The sequence below is a fragment of the Loxodonta africana genome, chromosome 9 (assembly GCF_030014295.1).
Source record: "Loxodonta africana isolate mLoxAfr1 chromosome 9, mLoxAfr1.hap2, whole genome shotgun sequence".
Lineage (NCBI taxonomy): Eukaryota > Metazoa > Chordata > Mammalia > Proboscidea > Elephantidae > Loxodonta > Loxodonta africana.
Window position 1 is genome coordinate 11841759 of NC_087350.1, and position 20201 is coordinate 11861959.

At 41.8% G+C, this 20201-nt stretch overlaps 1 long non-coding RNA gene across 4 annotated transcripts in view; it reads left to right on the forward strand.

Moving 5' to 3' along the window:
* Positions 1–20201, forward strand: part of LOC111747791 (uncharacterized) — a 239998-nt gene that overhangs the window by 201780 nt on the left and 18017 nt on the right. The window lies entirely within an intron of this gene.

The window sequence follows — 20201 nt, forward strand, 5'->3', positions numbered from 1 at the left end:
TCAGGCTGTTTTGACTACTGTAGCTGTATAATAGGTTCTGAAATCAGGTAGAGTGAGGCCTCCCACTTTCTTGTTCTTTTTCAGTAATGCTTTGCTTATCCGGGGCTTCTTTCCCTTCCATATGAAATTAGTGATTTGTTTCTCTATCCCCTTAAAATATGGCATTGGTATTTGGATCAGAAGTGCGTTATATGTACAGATGGCTTTTGGTAGAATAGACATTTTTACTATGTTAAGTCTTCCTATCCATGAGCAGGGTATGTTTTTCCATTTAAGTATGTCCTTTTGAATTTCTTGTAGCAGAGTTTTATAGTTTTCTTTGTATAGGTCTTTTACATCCTTGGTAAGATTTATTCCAAAGTATTTTATCTTCTTGGGGGCTACTGTGAATGGTATTGATTTGGTTATTTCCTCTTCGGTGTTCTTTTTGTTGATGTAGAGAAATCCAAGTGATTTTTGTATGTTTATTTTATAACCTGAGACTCTTCCAAACTCTTCTATTAGTTTGAGTAGTTTTCTGGAGGATTCCTTAGGGTTTTCCATGTATACGATCATGTCATCTGCAAATAGTGATAGCTTTACTTCCTCCTTGCCAATCTGGATACACTTTATTTCTTTGTCTAGCCTAATTGCCCTGGCTAGGACTTCACATACGATGTTGAATAAGAGCGGTGATAAAGGGCATCCTTGTCTGGTTCCCGTTCTCAAGGGAAATGCTTTCAGGTTCTCTCCATTTAGAGTAATATTGGCTGTTGGCTTTGCATAGATGCCCTTTATTATGTTGAGGAATTTTCCTTCAATTCCTATTTTGGTAAGAGTTTTTATCATAAATGGGTGTTGAACTTTGTCAAATGCCTTTTCTGCATCTATTGATAAGATCATGTGGTTTTTATCTTTTGTTTTATTTATGTGATGGATTACATTAATGGTTTTTCTGATATTAAACCAGCCTTGCATACCTGGTATAAATCCCACTTGATCAGGGTGAATTATTTTTTTGATGTGTTGTTGGATTCTATTGGCTAGAATTTTGTTGAGGATTTTTGCATCTATGTTCATGAGGGATATAGGTCTAAAATTTTCTTTTTTTGTAATGTCTTTACCTGGTTTTGGTATCAGGGAGATGGTAGCTTCATAGAATGAGTTGGGTAGTATTCCGTCTTTTTCTATGCTTTGAAATACCTTCAGTAGCAATGGTGTTAAGTCTTCTCTGAAGGTTTGGTAGAACTCTGCAGTGAAGCCATCCGGGCCAGGACTTTTTTTTGTTGGGAGTTTTTTGATTACCGTTTCAATCTCTTTTTTTGTTATGGGTCTATTTAGTTGTTCTACTTCTGAATGTGTTAGTTTATGTAGGTAGTATTTTTCCAAGAATTTATCCATTTCTTCTAGGTTTTCAAATTTGTTAGAGTCCAATTTTACGTAGTAATCTGAAATGATTCTTTTAATTTCATTTGGCTCTGTTGTGATGTGGTCCTTCTCGTTTCTTATTCGGGTTATTTGTTTCCTTTCTTATTTTTCTTTAGTCAGTCTAGCCAATGGTTTATCAATGTTGTTAATTTTTTCAAAGAACCAGCTTTTGGCTTTGTTAATTCTTTCAATTGTTTTTCTGTTCTCTAATTCATTTACTTCAGCTCTAATTTTTATTATTTGTTTTCTTCTGGTGCCTGATGGGTTCTTTTGTTGCTCACTTTCTATTTGTTCAAGTTGTCGGGACAGTACTCTGATTTTGTCTCTTTCTTCTTTTTGTATGTGTGCATTTATCGATATAAATTGGCCTCTGAGCACTGCTTTTGCTGTGTCCCAGAGGTTTTGATAGGAAGTATTTTCATTCTCGTTGCTTTCTAAGAATTTCCTTATTCCCTCCTTGATGTCTTCTATAACCCAGTCTTTTTTCAGGAGGGTATTGTTCATTTTCCAAGTATTTGATTTCTTTTCCCTAGTTTTTCTGTTATTGATTTCTAGTTTTATTGCCTTGTGGTCTGAGAAGATGCTTTGTAATATTTCGATGTTTTGGACTCTGCAAAGGTTTGTTTTATGACCTAATATGTGGTCTATTCTAGAGAATGTTCCATGTGCGCTAGAAAAAAAAGTATATTTTGCAGCAGTTGGGTGGAGAGTTCTGTATAAGTCAATGAGGTCAAGTTGGTTGATTGTTGTAAGTAGGTCTTCCGTGTCTCTATTGAGCTTCTTACTGGATGTCCTGTCCTTCTCCGAAAGTGGTGTGTTCAAGTCTCCTACTATAAATGTGGAGGTGTCTATCTCACTTTTCAATTCTGTTAAAATTTGATTTATGTATCTTGCAGCCCTGTCATTAGGTGCGTAAATATTTAATATGGTTATGTCTTCCTGATCAATTGTCCCTTTTATCATTATATAGTGTCCTTCTTTATCCTTTGTGGCGGATTTAAGTCTAAAGTCTATTTTGTCAGAAATTAATATTGCTACTCCTCTTCTTTTTTGCTTATTGTTTGCTTGATATATTTTTTTTCCATCCTTTGGGTTTTAGTTTGTTTGTGTCTCTAAGTCTAAGGTGTGTCTCTTGTAGGCAGCATATAGATGGATCGTGTTTCTTTATCCAGTCCGTGACTCTCTGTCTCTTTATTGGTGCATTTAGTCCATTTACATTCAGGGTAATTATAGATAAATAAGTTTTTAGTGCTGTCATTTTGATGCCTTTTCCTGTGTGTTGTTGGCCATTTCATTTTTCCACATGCTTTTTTGTGCTGAGACGTTTTTCTTAGTAGCTTGTGAGATCCTCATTTTCATAATGTTTAACTTTGTGTTTGTTGAGTCGTTACGTTTTCCTTGGCTTTTTTCTTGAGTTATGGAATTGATATTCCTTTTTGTGGTTACCGTATTATTTACCCCTATTTTTCTAAGTAAAAACCTAACTTGTATCGTTCTATATCGCCTTGTATCACTCTCCATCTGGCAGTTAAGTGCCTCCTATATTTAGTCCCTCTTTTTGATTATTGTGATCGTTTATCTATTGATTTCCATGATTTCCTGTTATGTGTATTATTTTGTTTATGTATTTATTTTTTGGAATTAATCTTAATTTGTTTGTTTTTGTGCTTTCCCTATTTGAGTTGCGTTGATATCAGGACGTTCTGTTTTGTGACCTTGTATTGTGCTGGTACCTGATATTATTGGTCATCAGGCCAAACAATCTCCTTTAGCATTTCTTGCAGTCTTGGTTTAGTTTTTGCAAATTCTCTAAACTTGTGTTTATCTGTAAATATCTTAATTTCTCCTTCATATTTCAGAGAGAGTTTTGCTGGGTATATGATCCTTGGTTGGCAGTTTTTCTCCTTCAGTGCTCTGTATACGTCATCCCATTTCCTTCTTGCCTGCATGGTTTCTGCTGAGTAGTCTGAACTTATTCTTATTGATTCTCCCTTGAAGGAAACCTTTCTTTTCTCCCTGGCTGCTTTTAAAATTTTCTGTTTGTCTTTGGTTTTGGCAAGTTTGATGATAATATGTCTTGGTGTTTTTCTTTTTGGATCAGTCTTAAATGGGGTTCGATGAGCATCCTGGATAGATATCCTTTCGTCTTTCATGATGTCAGGGAAGTTTTCTGTCAGGAGTTCTTCAACTATTTTCTCTGTGTTTTCTGTCCCCCCTCCCTGTTCTGGGACTCCAATCACTCGCAAGTTATCCTTCTTGATAGAGTCCCACATGATTCTTAGGGTTTCTTCATTTTTTTAATTCTTTTATCTGATTTTTTTTTCAGCTATGTTGGTGTTGATTCCCTGGTCCTCCAGAAGTCCCAGTCTACATTCTAATTGCTCGAGTCTGCTCCTCTGACTTCCTATTGCGTTGTCTAATTCTGTAATTTTATTGTTAATCTTTTGGATTTCTACATGTTGTCTCTCTATGGATTCTTGCAACTTATTAATTTTTCCACTATGTTCTTGAATAATCTTTTTGAGTTCTTCAACAGTTTTATCAGTGTGTTCCTTGGCTTTTTCTGCAGTTATCCTAATTTCATTTGTGATGTCTTTAAGCATTCTGTAAATTAGTTTTTTATATTCTGTATCTGATAATTCCAGGATTGTGTCTTCATTTGGGAAAGATTTTGATTCTTTTGTTTGGGGGGTTGGAGAAGCTGTGATGGTCTGTTTCTTTATGTGGTTTGATATGGACTGCCGTCTCCGAGCCATCACTGGGAAACTAGATTTTCCAGGTAATCAGCTAAAAAAAAATGCAGTCAGATCCCTATCTGAATTCTCCCTCTGGCTCAGGTTATTCGGATGTTAATGGAGCCGCCTGGGGAGGGTGGGGGAGGGATCAGAGAGCTAGGAATGTAGCACCACAGAATATAGAGCTGATCCCCGCGTTCACGCTCCGCTCCCGTCCTCCAAAATCTTGGTGGGACAGCTTCCCGGCTAGGACGCTACTCTCCCCGCTCCGAGACCTGTCACTTCCTCCCGGGGACTTCTCCCTCCGGTGTGCCGCAGCCCTCCCGTGAACTGGGTGGGCGTCTCCCCCATGAAGCGTTGGGCCCGCCCCCGGGGTCTATTTAGGGGAACATAATTGGACCCCGCGCTCACGCCCCGCCCGTGAGTTCCCAAATTCCAGCGGGACGGCTCCCCAGCTGGGACGCTGCTTTCCCTGCTCTGAGACCAGTCACTTCTTCCCAGGGACTTCTCCCTCCAGTGCGCCGCACCGCTCCGCGAACTGGGTGGGCGTCACCCGCACGACCAGGTGGGCCCGCCCCCTGGGTCAATTCAGGGGAATATAACTGATCCCCATGCTCACACCCTGCCCGCTTTTGGCAAAATCCCAGCGGGATGGCTCCCCGTCTGGGACGCTGCTCTCCCCGCTGCAAGACCCGTCACTTCCTCCTGGGAATTTCTCCCTCCAGTGCGCCGCGCCGCACGCGCGCATTCGGTGGGCATCCCCCGCACGAACGTGTGGGCCCCGCCCCGAGGTTGCTTTAGGGAAATATAGCTGATTCCCCTGCTCGCGCCACACCCGCTTCCCGCCAAACTCCCAGCGGGACGGCTCCCCGGTTGGGACGCTGCTCTCCCCACTCCAAGATCCGTCACTGCCTCCCGGTTGCTTCTCCCTCCGGCTGCACCGCTACGCCGCCCGCGCCAACCAGCTATACTCCCTCCCGGGATGTGTTCGGGGGGGTAGGGCTGGGCCCCTTGTCTGTGCCGTCTGCCCCCCTGGGCTCTGCCCCAGATCGGGCTCCGAAGTTCACCTGCCTGGTACACTGGCTCCTAGTTCTGGAAACGGTCGCTGTCTGCCCGTATTTGTTTGTTTTCCGTCTCTAAGTCTGTGTTTGTTGTTCAGAGTTCGTAGATTGTTAAGTATGTGATCGATTCACTTGTTTTTCCGAGTCTTTGTTGCAAGAGGGATCCGCGGTTGCATCCACCTAGTCCGCCATCTTGGCCTCGCCTCTCCTCACTGCTTCTTAACTGTCTCTCCTTCTGCCTGCCACTCAGTCCAATTCCTCACCTATGCCTTAGAGGTCCAGGGGTCCTAGATTGTCATATATAATCGATTCATGTATTTTTTCACGTTTGTTGTAAGAGGGACCACAGGAAGCATCTGACTACTCCACCATTTTGGCCCCACCACCTCTGTGTTTGATTTCTGAGGGTGGAGTGCTTGTGAAGTGTTGCTTATATCTGGAAATAGTATGGAGATTTAGTTGCAAGCCTTGTAGGGATTGGGAGAATTGAGAGGTGTGGGTGCTTTTGTGCCTGTTATTTGGGACTTTGTTGGAAATGTGTTTATGTGAATTCATAGTGTGGGGATTCTGTATGTGTTGAATGGGATCCTGGAAGTTCATATTTGTATTGAAATGTGTGAATTGGTGGTGTTTCCATGAACCTTAGCGATTCAATATAAGTGAGTTTTTGTGGGAGTGTGCACGTCATGAGATATAGGCATGTACACTCAAGCACTTGGAGGTGAGCGGTATGCAATTTGTGGCTCAGGGGAATACTTTGGGTGTGGCTCTTCTGCCATGAATTTTGGGTCTTCCTGTGTATCTAATGGCAGGTTTGAAATGAGTTTCTTTGGGCATGTGAAGGAGTGTGCCTGTGTGTATTAGCTTGCATGTAAGACCTTTTGGTTTTGTATATTTTGGGAACGAGGAAGGATCACTGGTATGTATTCAGGGTATGTTGTATGGTTGCGTTGCCTGGATGCTTTCCTGGAGTTGCATATGCATCTTCCATGTTTGGTCTGGGGTTTGTATGATTCTGCATTCAAGAAAATTGGGGATTGATTTCTGTTTGATAACTGTGGATTGTTTGATTATGTATAGGCAGGCATTGTGAGTTATATTAGTATTTGAAGATATAGGGTCATATTTTGTATGTTTGGTGTCATGAATAATTTCGGTTATATTCAGGGTATGAGGACAGTTGTATTCGTAATGAGTTTGTTTCATGAAGGGGCATGGCAGTTTGGATAAATATTTTATAGGGTTATGTGCAATATGTTTCAGTAGGGAGTATGGTATATTCTGGGAAATGAGGAGGTGGGTATCTGATGAAAAAATGAGATTGTGCATTTGCACAGGTTGTGGGAGAATTGAATTTGTGTATGTACTGGAAGCATGTTGATATGGTTATGTATGAGATTTTGAGAATGTGGCAGTTTCGAAACATAGGATAGAGGGCCTGAAATGGGGTTTCCTTGTATTTATATAGGATGTGCAAGAGATATTTCATTGACTGAGAGGATATACTGGTATGTGTAATCGTGAGTCAGTGGGTGAATTTTCCTTGGAGTGTTCTGCATGTGTTTCTTTGGAGAATGATAGGGTGTTTGTAATTTTGTCTGGGCATGTTTGGAGGTAGGGGAATCAAAACATTTCTAGAGATATGTGACAATCTATGGTGTTCTGGGTGCTGTACACTTGAAGTGATTGGGAATCTGTGTGTGTGAGTGTGCGTCTGGTATGTGTGGGCAAGTAGGGTGGTCCTGTGTGTGTGTCTATTAGCTAGAGTGCTGGAAGTGTTGATGTTTTGGAGTTTTATTTGCATCCCTGAATATGTGGGGGTTGCTATGATTTGGAATCGAATCGACGGCAGCAAGTCTGGTTTTGTTTTTTGGTACTCATGGTTGTGGTTTGGGTTAGCGTATAGGGTGTTTGTGTCTGTATGAAAGCAGTCAGGGATTCTCTTTGTGCCTATTCTTGTCTAATTCTTGGAGAATTTGGTGGCTTAGCTTATATGTGCATTTTCAGTGTTCTTTTGCTCTACTTATATATATTAGTAATACAGGTTGCATGTGGTTGTGTGTGTGTTTGGTTTCACTGGCTTTCCGGAGTGTTTATTCTGTAGGATTGGGGGTTCAGTATGTATATTTGGAAACTGAGAGGCCTTGTATAAATTGTGCATTCATTTGGGAATTGATATTGTATGTGTTCTAGAGATGTATGATTTCTTGTGGACGTGTATTAGGGTGGCCTTTGAGGTTAGATTTTGAACTTGGTGGTGTTAGAGAGCTTGATTGCGTGTACAGTGTTCAGTGAGTATATATGGGTACTATTGGTTGTCCATGTACATCTTCAGGCACATGTTGAGAGTATATATAGTTGTAGGAATTACTGTGTGTATTCATGCTCTAGGGTTTTCTCATAAAACTATACGCAGTAGGAGATGTTATGTTTGTGTATTTAGAGTGTGGGTAGTAGTTTATGTGTGTGTTCAGGAGTTGTGAGGAATTGTGTGTTCTGGAAACATATAGCGATGTTTGTTTTATATATTAGGGTTAGGAGTTAAGGGTTCTTCTCATGGTGCAGATGCAGTGTGTGTACATACTCACAGGAAAGTGGATCAGTTATGCTGGAATCAGCTCCAGTTAATTTGGGATAGTAGATGGTGCATATCTCTGCCCATACATGGGTCAGTGACATCAGGTGGTACGTTGAAATTAGCCATGGCAGGATTATTTATATCAGGTAAATTGTCAGTGTTTACAAATCAAGGCTTGCAACGCTCGCAATGGAGACTGAGTTGATAACATTGGCCACTGTGTGTGTGTGTGTGTGTCATTAGAATGTGCTAATTTAGGCATCACTTGGGTACCTATCGGATAGTGTGAGTGGGGCATTTGGAGGACTTACGCCCTTCTATGTCTCCATGGAAAAGACGTGTGACAGTATTGTATCCTTTCATCTCACTGTTCAATCTCTGTGCTTAACAAATAATCTGAGAAGGCAAAATATATGAAGAAGAATGGGCATCAGCATTGGAGGAATGTCACTGACAACCTGGGATATGCACATGACAACCTTCCATGCTGCAAATGAAGGAAACTTGAAGAAATACCTGATGAAGACCAAAGACCACAGTCTTCAGCATGGATTACACCTGAACATAAAGAAAATGAAATCCTCACCCCGGACAAGCAAAGTAAATAGAGACATATGTGACGTTGTCAAGGATTTCATGCCCCTTTAATCAACAATCAAAGACAATTGAAGCTGCAGTCAGGACTTCAAAGGATGGTTTGCTATGGGCAAATCTCCTACAAAAGACTCCCTTAAAGTTATAAAAATGGAAGATGTCATTATGATAAAAAAAAGGTGCACCTGTCCCAAGCCTGGCATGGCAGTCCCACCAAAAGGCTGCCCCTCAGAGCTGGGTAACCTTTCTAGACTCAAAGAGCACCAGTAACCAGGAAATAGGTGAAACATGTCTTAGCACCTGGGCCTGGGAAGAGAGAGCCCCAAGAACCCTGAGTTGATGGGACTCAGTTAGCTGAAAAATTGCCAGATACAGGCTTGCACAGCTGGAATCCCTCCAACCTTAGGTTTGGGTACGCTGAACCTTCTATGTGTCCCTGTGTTGAGATGTGTAAGAATGCAGGTGAAAGTCTCAGTCACACCCGAGCAAATATGTGGGGCCTGGCCTAGCTCTGTTGGCTCAGAGGGGCTGACAGGTAAAGGAGATTAGATACTGGGTCTGTGTTCCTTGAACAATCTGGAAGAAGATGACACATCCCCTCTCATAATAGGGCTTCCCAGCCACAGCCCTCGACTCTCCTGTCACGGGAGGCTTCAGGACCCTAAAGAGAGAATGGATTGTGTTTTCTCTGGTGTGTCTCATCACTTGGTTCTTCCCAGGCAGGCTTGATGCCAGTTCAGTGGGAGTGGGATTAGCAAGGCAGGGGTTGGAGTCAGATAAGTGACAGGGGAGGGCATGGGAAAGCCCTGTCCTAGAGGAAGGACTAGGAGGATGGATCTAGAGAGCACAAAGAAGGCTTCCTGTGAATAGACATGACTGTTTCTTTCCTGAGTCCTTTCTTTTCTGAAGCCTCACCATGCTGCTAGCCCTGGGAGTCTCATCTCAGCGTCCTGTTTTTCTGATAGGGTGACCTGACCTTCTTTATTTTCCCCCGTGACAAGTGCAACTTCAGACACATCAGATGGTGTCCAGTGATCATGATGGATCCCAGTTGCCTCCACACATGCCTCCTACCTCTCTTGGACCTACCCAAGGACTTCTGCGCCTTCGTGATGTCCGGTTGAACATGATGTCCGTACTTTGTAGTAATTATGTTGTATTTTGTTGGCAGATATTTTAAATACAATATTTGATCGATAATACATGGGAGGATTTTGCAGAATCTTATCATTTGGTTTTGAATATTCTTTTCGTTGTTGTTGCTTTGGGTTTAGCAATCACTCCTCATGTTTTCCACCTACAGCCCTCCTAGCCATCAATCTCCTCTATGTCTGCATATTGTAGATTTTCACCTAAGTGGAATCATGCAATAATTGTTCTTGAGATTTCAGTTACTTCACTGAGGCCAGTGGTGTCAAGGTTCATCCATTTATTGCAAGTAAGAGAATTTCTTTGCTCTTTATGGCTGCATAATATTGCATGTATCTGTATGGCACATTTTGTGTATCCAGTCATCTTTTCATGGACACTGGGCTTGTTTCCACCTTTTTGATTCAATGAATAATTGTGCAGTAAACGTCAGTGTCCAAGTATCTGCTTTCTTGCTTTCAATTCTTTAGTTTATGTGCCTACGAGTGTCTATGGTAATTCTTTGTGAAAGCATTTGAGGCGCCATCAAACTGTAATCTACACTTTTCAATGGATATGGCGCCCAGTTTCTATGTTTGTTTGCCTGTTTGTTTTGTTTTCTGTCGATAGCCATTGGTGTGGTGTGGAGTGATACCTCTTTGTGATTTTGATTTGCATTTCCCTAATGACTGATGATATTAAGCACCTTCTCCCTTGCATACTGCCCATTTGTATATTTTCTGTGGAATAATGTTGATTTATGTCTTTGCCCTTTTTTTGAGTTGGGCATTTTTTTTGTGGATGTGTTTAGTTTTAGGCACTCTTTATATCTTTGTATGTGAAACCCTTAAGCAAGTACAGATTCCAAGTATATTGTCACAATCAGTAGTTGTCTTCATTTTCTTGATAGTGCTCATTGATGCAGAAAAGATTTAAATTTTCACCAAGACAAATTTATCTGTTTCTTTTGTTTCTTCTGTCATATGTATGACGATGTGGGGGAAAAAAAATTCTGAAAACATAACCCTGATGTTTACTTTTAAGAGTTTTATGATTTTAGCTCTCATATTTAGGTCATCGATGCACTTAGAGTTAATTTTTTTGTATGGTGTAACATATCCAGCCTAATACTTTTCCGTGTGGAGATCATGTTGTCTCAGCATCATTTGTTGAAGAGGTATTCTTTGCACATTGAATGAGCTTAGCTTCAATGTTGAAACAAATTGGGCAGAGATGTACGAATTCATGTCTCAATACTATACCGTTGGCCTCTACGTCAGTTCTTATGCCAAAACCAGACTGTTTCCTTTATTACATGTGTGTAGTGCTATTTTATATCTTTACGTTTGCATGCCGTACTTTGTTCTTCTTTTCCAAGATGGTTTTGTATATTTAGAGCCTTTGTGTTTGCAGTATATAAATTGTTTGTGTTCTTGTGTATTTGATTTTCTCTCCTTTATATAATTTGTAAGTGGTAAGACATGGATCCTGAGGTTTAGGAGAGAGGAATAGGAGAGCCTCAGCATCTTGCCCCAGGAGTGAAAATCCCACACCAAGATTGCATGAAGGAAATTTCCAGAAGGGCTGATGATGTACAGAGCTGGGAGATATAGGGCCCAAATTTTTTTTTTTTTTTTGAGGCATATGCCATGAGATGAAGAGAGAGTTTAGCCTGAAGAAGAAAAGTGAAGCTTTCTGGACTATGCCCTGGCTGCCATCAAGGGCATAAGGAGGTTCAAGGAGGCAGAGTCCTGATCATCATAGTTTTGGGAGACGGGCAGGACAGGTGTGTTCTCTGGATGAAGCTTCTTTCCCCAACATCACAGTATGTAGATATGTTTTATCTCCAGTAGTATATGCTTTTCTTTTTATAGGGAGAACTCTCTACCCACCCGTTTAATGAGACCATAGGCAAAGAGGTCTCACCATAAAGGCAGATGCCAGTCTTCTTCCTGTTCTCAGATGAAAGAAGTTCTCAGGCTTCACACCAGCTCTACCCTGTGGCCTCCAAATGGTAACTGCCAAAATACCAGAGTCTCAAGCTATTCATAATAAGTATCCGTAAGACAATTGTGTGGTGATGGAGAATCTAAATCTATGGTCTCGATGTTGATTGAGACGATGGTTACACCACGGTATTTCAAATTGCTGAAGCTCACAAAACTATAAATTAAATCGGGGAGTTTGATTGCATGGAAATTATATAACTCTGAGAGCTGAGTTTAACAGAAAGGTATTTTTTTTTCCTAACTGTATTGGTGCCTGATTTGTAACAGTAAAAGTTTGGAAGATTTAAGGCCGTTTGAAGCTCCTGGCAGAAAGGATTAAGGAGCTGGCTGGTGATGGAAAGGTTGGTCTTTCACGTCCACGAAGAGGCTCCTAGGAACAAATGCCTGGTGATCCCCTTTGGAAATTCAACCAGAGAATACTCTATGGAACACAGTTCTGTTGTGAAACGAGTTGGGTCGCCATGAGTTAGAACTGACCCAACAGCACTGGTTTGGTTTTTCTTTTGGAACCAACCTGGCTGCCTCTTACTGATTCTGTGATCTTGGATGAATTGTGTCCAGTATGTACAGTGGGAATGGCCTATAAATCATGAGATGGCTTTGACTTTTATCTATATCTGTCACAAGCACTGAGCAATATCTCACATGAAACATATTCAGCAAATAATAGCAGATACGACCATTACTATTGTTTTATGTTAATGTCCTAGTTCAAGTGAAGACAAGGACAAGCTTCCTGCCTTTAGAAAAGCACAGTCGACAGGGAGTAAGAACACGGGAACAGTGACATGTGGTGCATGGTGAGGGGGCTGTGACAGGGAAAAGCGAAAGTGAAGCTGGGCACAATCTCAGGAATAGAAATGGATAAGACCAGGACTTCTTTGACCTCTCTACTCATCCAGACCTGAGTCTACTCCAATATCCTTATAGAATCTTCTCTAGACCACTGCAGCCTTCCCCACTTGGACACTCTCATAGAAGAAATAGCAGAAAGCTTCATTTAGGCCCTATTCTGGGAAAGCATATTCCATACACTCTCTCTGTCCTTGCAAGTGTGATCCGAATAAGATGTGATTATGCATGTCTTACTGGTCAGAAAGCTGCTGCTCAGACACTGGAGGTCACACAGCCAGCAAGTGACAGAGCTGAGATTGAAAGTCTGCTGTGGCTGACCCCAAATTCAGCCTTTCTATGGCCTTTTTCCTCTTTCTTCTTCTGGGCACATTGTTCAACTTGGCTGACACTCACTCTCAGTTGTGGGGAAGGGAGGGAATTCTTCAAGTGATGATGAAGTGTTAAGAAGTGAGGAGAAATTCAGGGAAAACTGGTGTGCAAGACCACACCAAACACGGAAAAAGACCTGGACCATCAGTCTAGGCTCTATTCTATGTTCCTTTGAACGACCCTGAAGGCCTGGTTACTCGTTGTCAGCAGCTGTGACTCACTATGCAACCAAGTTCCATTGAATCTCACCCTATATTCTTTCTCAGAACCAGGAGAGTGATATCTGCTCCTTCCCATGCCCACATAGCATGGGAGAAATACAAATTGTGCACAAGGGAAAAAAAAAAGAGAGGTGCATTTATAGACAGGGAATGGACTGTCAGAGCAGTCCCCAAGCCTTGCATACATCTCAATCCATCTTTACTACACTTGAGACATTTCACCAAAGAGAATATTCAAATGGCCAACAGACACGTGAAAAGATGCTCACTGTCATTAGGCATCAGAGAAATGCAAATCGAAACCACAATGAGATACCATTTCACAGCCATTACGAAGGGTAAGATAAAAATGAGAAAACGGAAAAATGACAAGTGTTAGAGGCGATGTGGGGAAATTGGAAACTTCATCCGTTGCTTGTGAAAGTGCAAAATGATATAGCTATTTTGGAAACACTCTGGCAATTTCTCAAAAACTGGGAGATATACCTGCCGTATGACCCAGGAATTCCACTCCAGGTGTATGCCCTTGGGGTCTAAAAGAAGTGATATGAACAGACATATGCAAACCTATGTTCACCACAGCACTATTCACAATAGCAAAAAGATAGAAACAACCTAACCGCCCAACAACGGATGAATGGATAACTAAAATATGCTGTATACATACAGGGGAATACCACTAAGCAATAAAGAAAAATGAGTTCCCCAAACACCTTGGAACATGGAAGAACCTGTAGGACATTAACAAGTAAAATGCATCAGTCACGAAAAAACAGATATTGTATATTATCACAGTTATAAAATGACATGAAAAATAAAAATATGGAGAAAATAATGTTCAGTAGTGTTTACCAGAGATGGGGTGGGGGAAAGGGGAATTTCCTCTCTAGTTAGTAGATACTTGTTATTTTTCATGATGTAACACTCAATGAGAGTGAATTGTACAAAGCCTGATGAAGGTAAACCACATCAGTAAAATACACACAAGGAAAAAATATATATATGTAGGCATATATGTGTATAGGCATGTTTCCATGAGTGTGTATGTGTGTGTATACAGGTGTATGTGTAGGAATACATATATGCATCTATGTGACTGTATGCACACATGTTAATACATATAATAAAGCACATAGAGGGAAGAGTTGTGAATATTTCTGAGACATAACCAAATACCCTGATGGATTAGTTTTCTGGATTTGAAATATTAGAACTAGAGTCTTGTGGAACATCTTGGTCAGTTGGGCTGATATGGTTCATAAAGTTATGTTTTATGTCCTAGTTTGCTGAGTAGTGTTTGTGGTGTTAAGAGCTTGTGAGCAGCCTACTAAAATGCAACTATTGGTCACTACTCATCAGGACCAAAAGGGAATGTAGGAACCAAAGGCTAAGAGAAGAAACTTGAATTGTGCACGTGAAGAATGTTCAAATGACAAGTCTTTTGTTACATATATATTTACCACAATAAAAAGAAAACAAAAAACATTGTGGAATTGAATAAAACTCCAGGATTCATTCTACTTTCTGTTCTATAAGACCTAAGCAAATTCACTTCCTTTAAAAAATGCGCACTCAGTCCAAAATCCAAACATTGCTGCTTAAGAGGCAGTTAATAAAATGAGAAATAAAGTCATTTGAAATGTGAACACTCTAAAGCTTGCTCTTCAAAGCCTCTAATTCAGGACTCCACCTCCCAGCTTTCCTACTGTACAAGGCACACAGCACTGCTGCCCTTAGAAAGCAAGGAGTTCATCACCCAAAGGTTAGTTTTGCCTCAGGCAGCCCTGCTGGTCATCCAAACCTCCTTTTTGGCCTTGCAGTGAGAAACACTTGATTTTCAACTCACCTGCCTCTGCACTTCCTACTACATCGTATTTGTATTTTTACATGCACTTTGTCATTCTCTCACTGTCCTCTGGGTCTCCACATCTAGGAATGCAGGATAAGAGATCTCTTAAGGAAAAGTCCTCAATATGAGTCGTTCAGTTTACTTTTTCTCCTGTGTTGCGATTAAGAAACCATCTCAGCCAGGGTTACTTCCTTCCTGTGTACACAACAGTTACTGTGGGAACAAATTATTTCTTTTATAGTGTGTAAACAGGCGCTCCTTGGAAACTCTACGGGGTAGTTCTACTCTGTCCTATATGGTCGCTATGAGTCGGAATCGACTCGACAGCGCTGGGTGGGTTAAACTAAATTCATAATTTCAGTCAGCCCTTAAATAATCTGTTCTAGAATTGTGTCACTGTATTTCTTTTTCTTTTTTTTAATTTCAATAATCTGATACTCTTTTTCTGGAAATTGCGAGATTTGCATTATTTCTCACGTCCTTGGATTATGACTCTTTAAGACCCTACAGAGCCAACACGTGGAGCTCGCAAGTGCACAGGCTGAGAGAGAAAGCAGGGTAGCTGAATAAGGCTCAATCATCACACCTCGTCATTTCCTCTAATGCTCTGAGATTGGGTGGCAGATCACCTGTCTTCTGCGTCCTGTCACCCAAGAATGGAGATGATTTTTATCAGTGGACAAGGCCTTCCTTACACTTTCCCACAGCGATGGTCAGAGAACTGGGTCCAAGGGACTTTTGGCCTCACCCTTTCATGGCCAGTCTTGGTAAACTTCATATGCGCTAATTTAATCACATATGCTTCCAGGGTCAAAGATTTTCATGTAGTAGAAAAAAAGGTTGTAGAATTTGGACCGTATTGTTCCTGCACAATGCAATGTTTAAATCATGGGCCCTGAGCTCACTCAGTCAAATCCAATGGCCTTAAATCCATTGTGTGCATCAGGGGAAAAAATTGATGGACTCACTGACAAGCAGAAGAATCAAGGAGCAAGCCTGCTTTTCCTGAGTGCCTAGATACTATGATTTGCATCACCATTCCCATAATAGGAAGGACTGGATTGAAAATCATGTAAGGTTGCCCTATGATACAAGCTGAAATGCTAAGGAAAGTTGACAAGATTTTGCTTTTATCAGTCACAGTAAGTAGGTTTTAAAAAAGTTAAGGTGATTTTCTTGAATCTCTCTAACTTCATCATCTAAGCTGAGATGTGAGTAGAGTTGTACACTGTAGCTGCCAGAGAGAATACCAAGAAAGGCACATCAAGAAGCTGTTTCCTGGCTGCAGAGAATTAAGGGGTGGGCAGTTTCCAGAGAGGCAGAAGCTGCATGGAGGTGCTCTTTTCACAGTGACTGGGAAAACACTGTCGATGCTGTAAATAGAAATATTCTTTGGGTCTTATCAGGTTTATAGTTCAGCTAAAACTCAGAAATCATGAGGCAATTCAAGAGGACCACATTATGAAATGACTTTCTCACATAATTGTAGCGACGGGGGGAGAAGAGCCCTTGTCCTCTCTGGAGGAAGTCTCTGCTTTTCCACTACAACATGACTGCTGTTGCATTTTCCTGCAGCATTTCCTTCTTGAATCAAAATGTCTTCCTACAGGGACAAGATAGTATGTTAGTCCCAAACTCCTTGCCTTTGAGTGGATTCCTACTCATAGTGACCCTACAGGACAAAGCAGAACTGCCTCATAAGGTTTCTAAGGAGTGCCTGGTGCATTCAAACTGCCGAGCTTTTGATTAGCAGCCATAGCTCTTACCCACTATACCACCAGGGTTGTTAGTGCCAGTAGGGATATTTTTTTGTGTGAAGGCTGTCCGTGTGGAACACTTCTCCTCTGCCTCTCTCCTTCTGCCATACCCTCCCATCCAAAAACCACTGCTGCTGTGAGAGCAGGATTAAAGTTGTTCTCACGTGACTTTTCTTTTTGCAACTGCTTGGGGTCAGCACCCTCATCTCACAAGACCAGTTTTTCTACCAAGCCTCTGGAAACAACTAAATGAATACTTTTTCAAATCATTTTCACTATAATACACTGAAAATTGTGTTCATGGTGAGTAAAAAGACAAATGTTCTTTCTTTAAAGATGATAACACCATGGTTCCTACAAAAATTTAGGACATTCATTGATGAGCCTGGATTCCAAAAAGCAAGAGTGTGTGATGGAAACATGTGAAGCTGAAGCTGAGAAGTAGTGCTTCATGACCCAGAATGGCCAGCTAGGAGAAAGATGGGAGCTAGTGTGTGTGTGCATGGGGATTTGACTTGCGTGAGTAGAATCTTGCATTGGTCTCACGATACCCACCCATTTCAGGGCCATGGGACCTTAACAACTGAAGAACCTAGGGCCGTAGCATTGTAAGCAGTTTTTCTTCAGAGAAAAAGATTTTCTGCCTTCCTCACCCTTACATCTGCTCTCTGCCCACTGAGCATAGGTGCTCAAGAGTGTTTAGTGACTATTCAATATGCCAGATAATCAAAATGTCCTGCAGAGATTTTGTGAAATTGGTATGCTGGTTTGGTTTTGGTGCTGTGTCATGTGTTTGGAACCAAGATTTAAGCTCAGGCCTTTTGACTGCAAATTCAGGTCTGTTCTTCTGAGGGTAAGTCATAAGAGCTTATTGTTTTCTGCCTCTTGGTAGTTTTTCTAGATAAAATACAAGCCACTTGTTGACTTCAAATGTCTGTTAAACAAGGAGTAATATTGTTGTAAATATATCCCCATTATTATGTGAGGAATCCTTGGAGGCCTTTATTTTCTTTGCTAAAACTGGCAAACCTATTCTTGGGGGGACTTTGAAGTTGAAGGAAATGTTAAAGTTAACATTGTAGACTCTAGACTAAAGAAATACAAATGGATCATTGAACCCAGGCTGGGGACATTGACTTTATTTCAATTTATTATTCTAATGGAACAAATATATGTATATATTGGAATACATCTTAATTTTATAAAGAGAAAAAAGGAGGAGGCAGGGCCAAGATGGGAAAATAATCAGATGCTTCCTGTTGTTCCTCTTACATGCAAGACATGAAAAAGAAGTGAATGGATTTTATATGACAATGTAGGAGCCCAGATCATCAAAGACAAAGCGGAGGAGTTGCACTGAGCGGCAGGATGCAGGAGAGACAGTTCAGAAGCAGCAAAGAAGTGCCAGTTGTGAGGTTGCCAGCACCCTGCTGGCTGGGTCAGCTGGTGCATGGCAGGCTGAGGAGAGCAGTAGCATTGAGGACAGGTTTCACCATGTCAGGAGAAGCTGGGCAGCGGAGAGTCTGCAGAAGCCTCCGGATCGGGATGTAAATGGTACTGGACCTGCGAAAGTTAAGTGCAAGCTTCTAACCTACTGCCTACTGAGTGGGAGTCAAAATAAGCCCTCCCCCTCCAAGATGCTAACAGGGGGAAGTGCCTGTTTTCCCTCCCCGCACCCACCTCCCGCTCCCCGCTGTCCACTCTGACACCAGTCAGGCAGTATTCAAGAACTGCCAGGCCTCTAACCCAGATCTCAGGGCTGTCTGCACCCAAACTAGTCTCTTGGCTATAAAAATTCACCATGCCCCCTCAGCTGGGAAGTCAGGCCAGGAGCTACCCCTTTGCCTGGGCACTGGTATAAAGGGTCTGAGGACATGTCGCTCCCTTCACCCCTGCCTGTACCTGTGTGGGCCAATTCAACACCATGAGGGCATACACTTGAAACCTGTTTTCACCTGCAAGAGCCAAGGGGTAGTTGCAGAATCGTGACATTTGATGTCGCCCTGCCCATTAAACAGGGACCTCATCCACACACATCAGGGGCCTGAGGGCTGTTGGTTATCACCCAAATCCATCTAGCCACCCAAGACAGGGGTCAGAGAATATACAGTCCCTCCCACTCCCTAGAGCCAACAGCATTGGGTGCCAAGGACCGGCTGCATGACTCCTTTAATATCCCAAGCATCCTGAGAGCTGTACAGTGTTATGCTATTTTCCCAGTGAAGATCTTGAAATGTAGAGGACTTACGGATGTTTTCTAAAGTCAAACACCAGAGAATGGAGGAGCCAGGGCTCTGTCCTTCACCTACCATTATTGTCTTTCGATGTTTGATATGTACACTCCCCTAAATACCTGGGATACACCAGGATTGCAGGTTGTGCTGAGGAGGACACTCTATGAGGTCCCTTCATGGTGTTGGCCGTGAAACTTCTGGGACATGGCATTCCTGAAAATTCACAGGTACTTGTGATAAAATTAGAATTTGGAACTTGGAGAAAAAAGCATTGGGCTGAGAGGAAACTTTGTTGAGTTCCAGGGAGCTTCCAAGTTGAGAATCAGAGCTACTGAGGGGAATGGGCTGGAGAAGTGAGGCCATGGACACTTGGATCTGAGGACGTAAGTGCAGATTGGAGGGCAAGGACTTGACAATTCTGAGGAAAGACCAGAGGCGTCCTCTCCCCTCTTTCTCATCTCTTCATTTTGATTTTTTCCCCAACAGAATCTTACTTTTGGAGGTCTCCATTCAGATCCCAGTTAGGAACTTCCCAACAAATGCAGCAGCTCACAGGCACCAAATGCAAAACCACTGGAACACCCAGTGCTCTGAACATGGGGTCTATGCAACTGCCCGAAGAATCAAACTACTAATACCTCAATGCTTCTCAGCCCTTCGTACCAACCCTGCTCACATCTAGCTTTGCATACTCCAGGCATCCAGGTCTGCCATAAACATCATCACGTCTCCGCTTTTCCTGGGCTGTATTGTTCTGTAAGGTAGGTTTTCTCTTGTTTGTAAGGAACTATTTCCAATGTAAGTGTAAGACTAAATCTACATCAATTTAAGCCAGAATTTCAGTCATCGTTTGGAAAAGAAAGGGAAGAGTACCTATAGGATTCTCCTTGGAAGATTACAAAGTTACCTGAGGTCATTCTCCTTGACCACAGCAGGATGGACCTTCCCAATTCAGTTGAATTAAATTCCTTCCTTTCCAGAAATAAGGCAAAGGGACCTCCTAACTTCTCTATTTTCATAGATCATATACACAGTATCAAAAGAAATCTTCACAAGTATATTTCCAACACATTCTGTCTCGTTATTGTCCTCACCAGAAAGAGCATACTACCATTGCTTATTTAGAAGTCCTCTTGAGAATTCATGATACCACTTTTTAGACTAAATGCAGAGAAACAGAAAGCCATGTCCCCAAGAAGCCAAGTCTTGATCCTGTCAAGTCAAATAAACCACACAGGAAAATCCCTGGGTGTGCTGAGGATCATTTTAGATCTATTGTCTGACAGCTTCCTAGCAAACAGAAAAAAAGCACCTTAAAGAAAAGTGCAGTCTCCAGGCTCAATTATAGAAACATTAGTTAATGGCCAAGAAGGCTGAAAGGTTGAAATGCAAATTCCATGAATA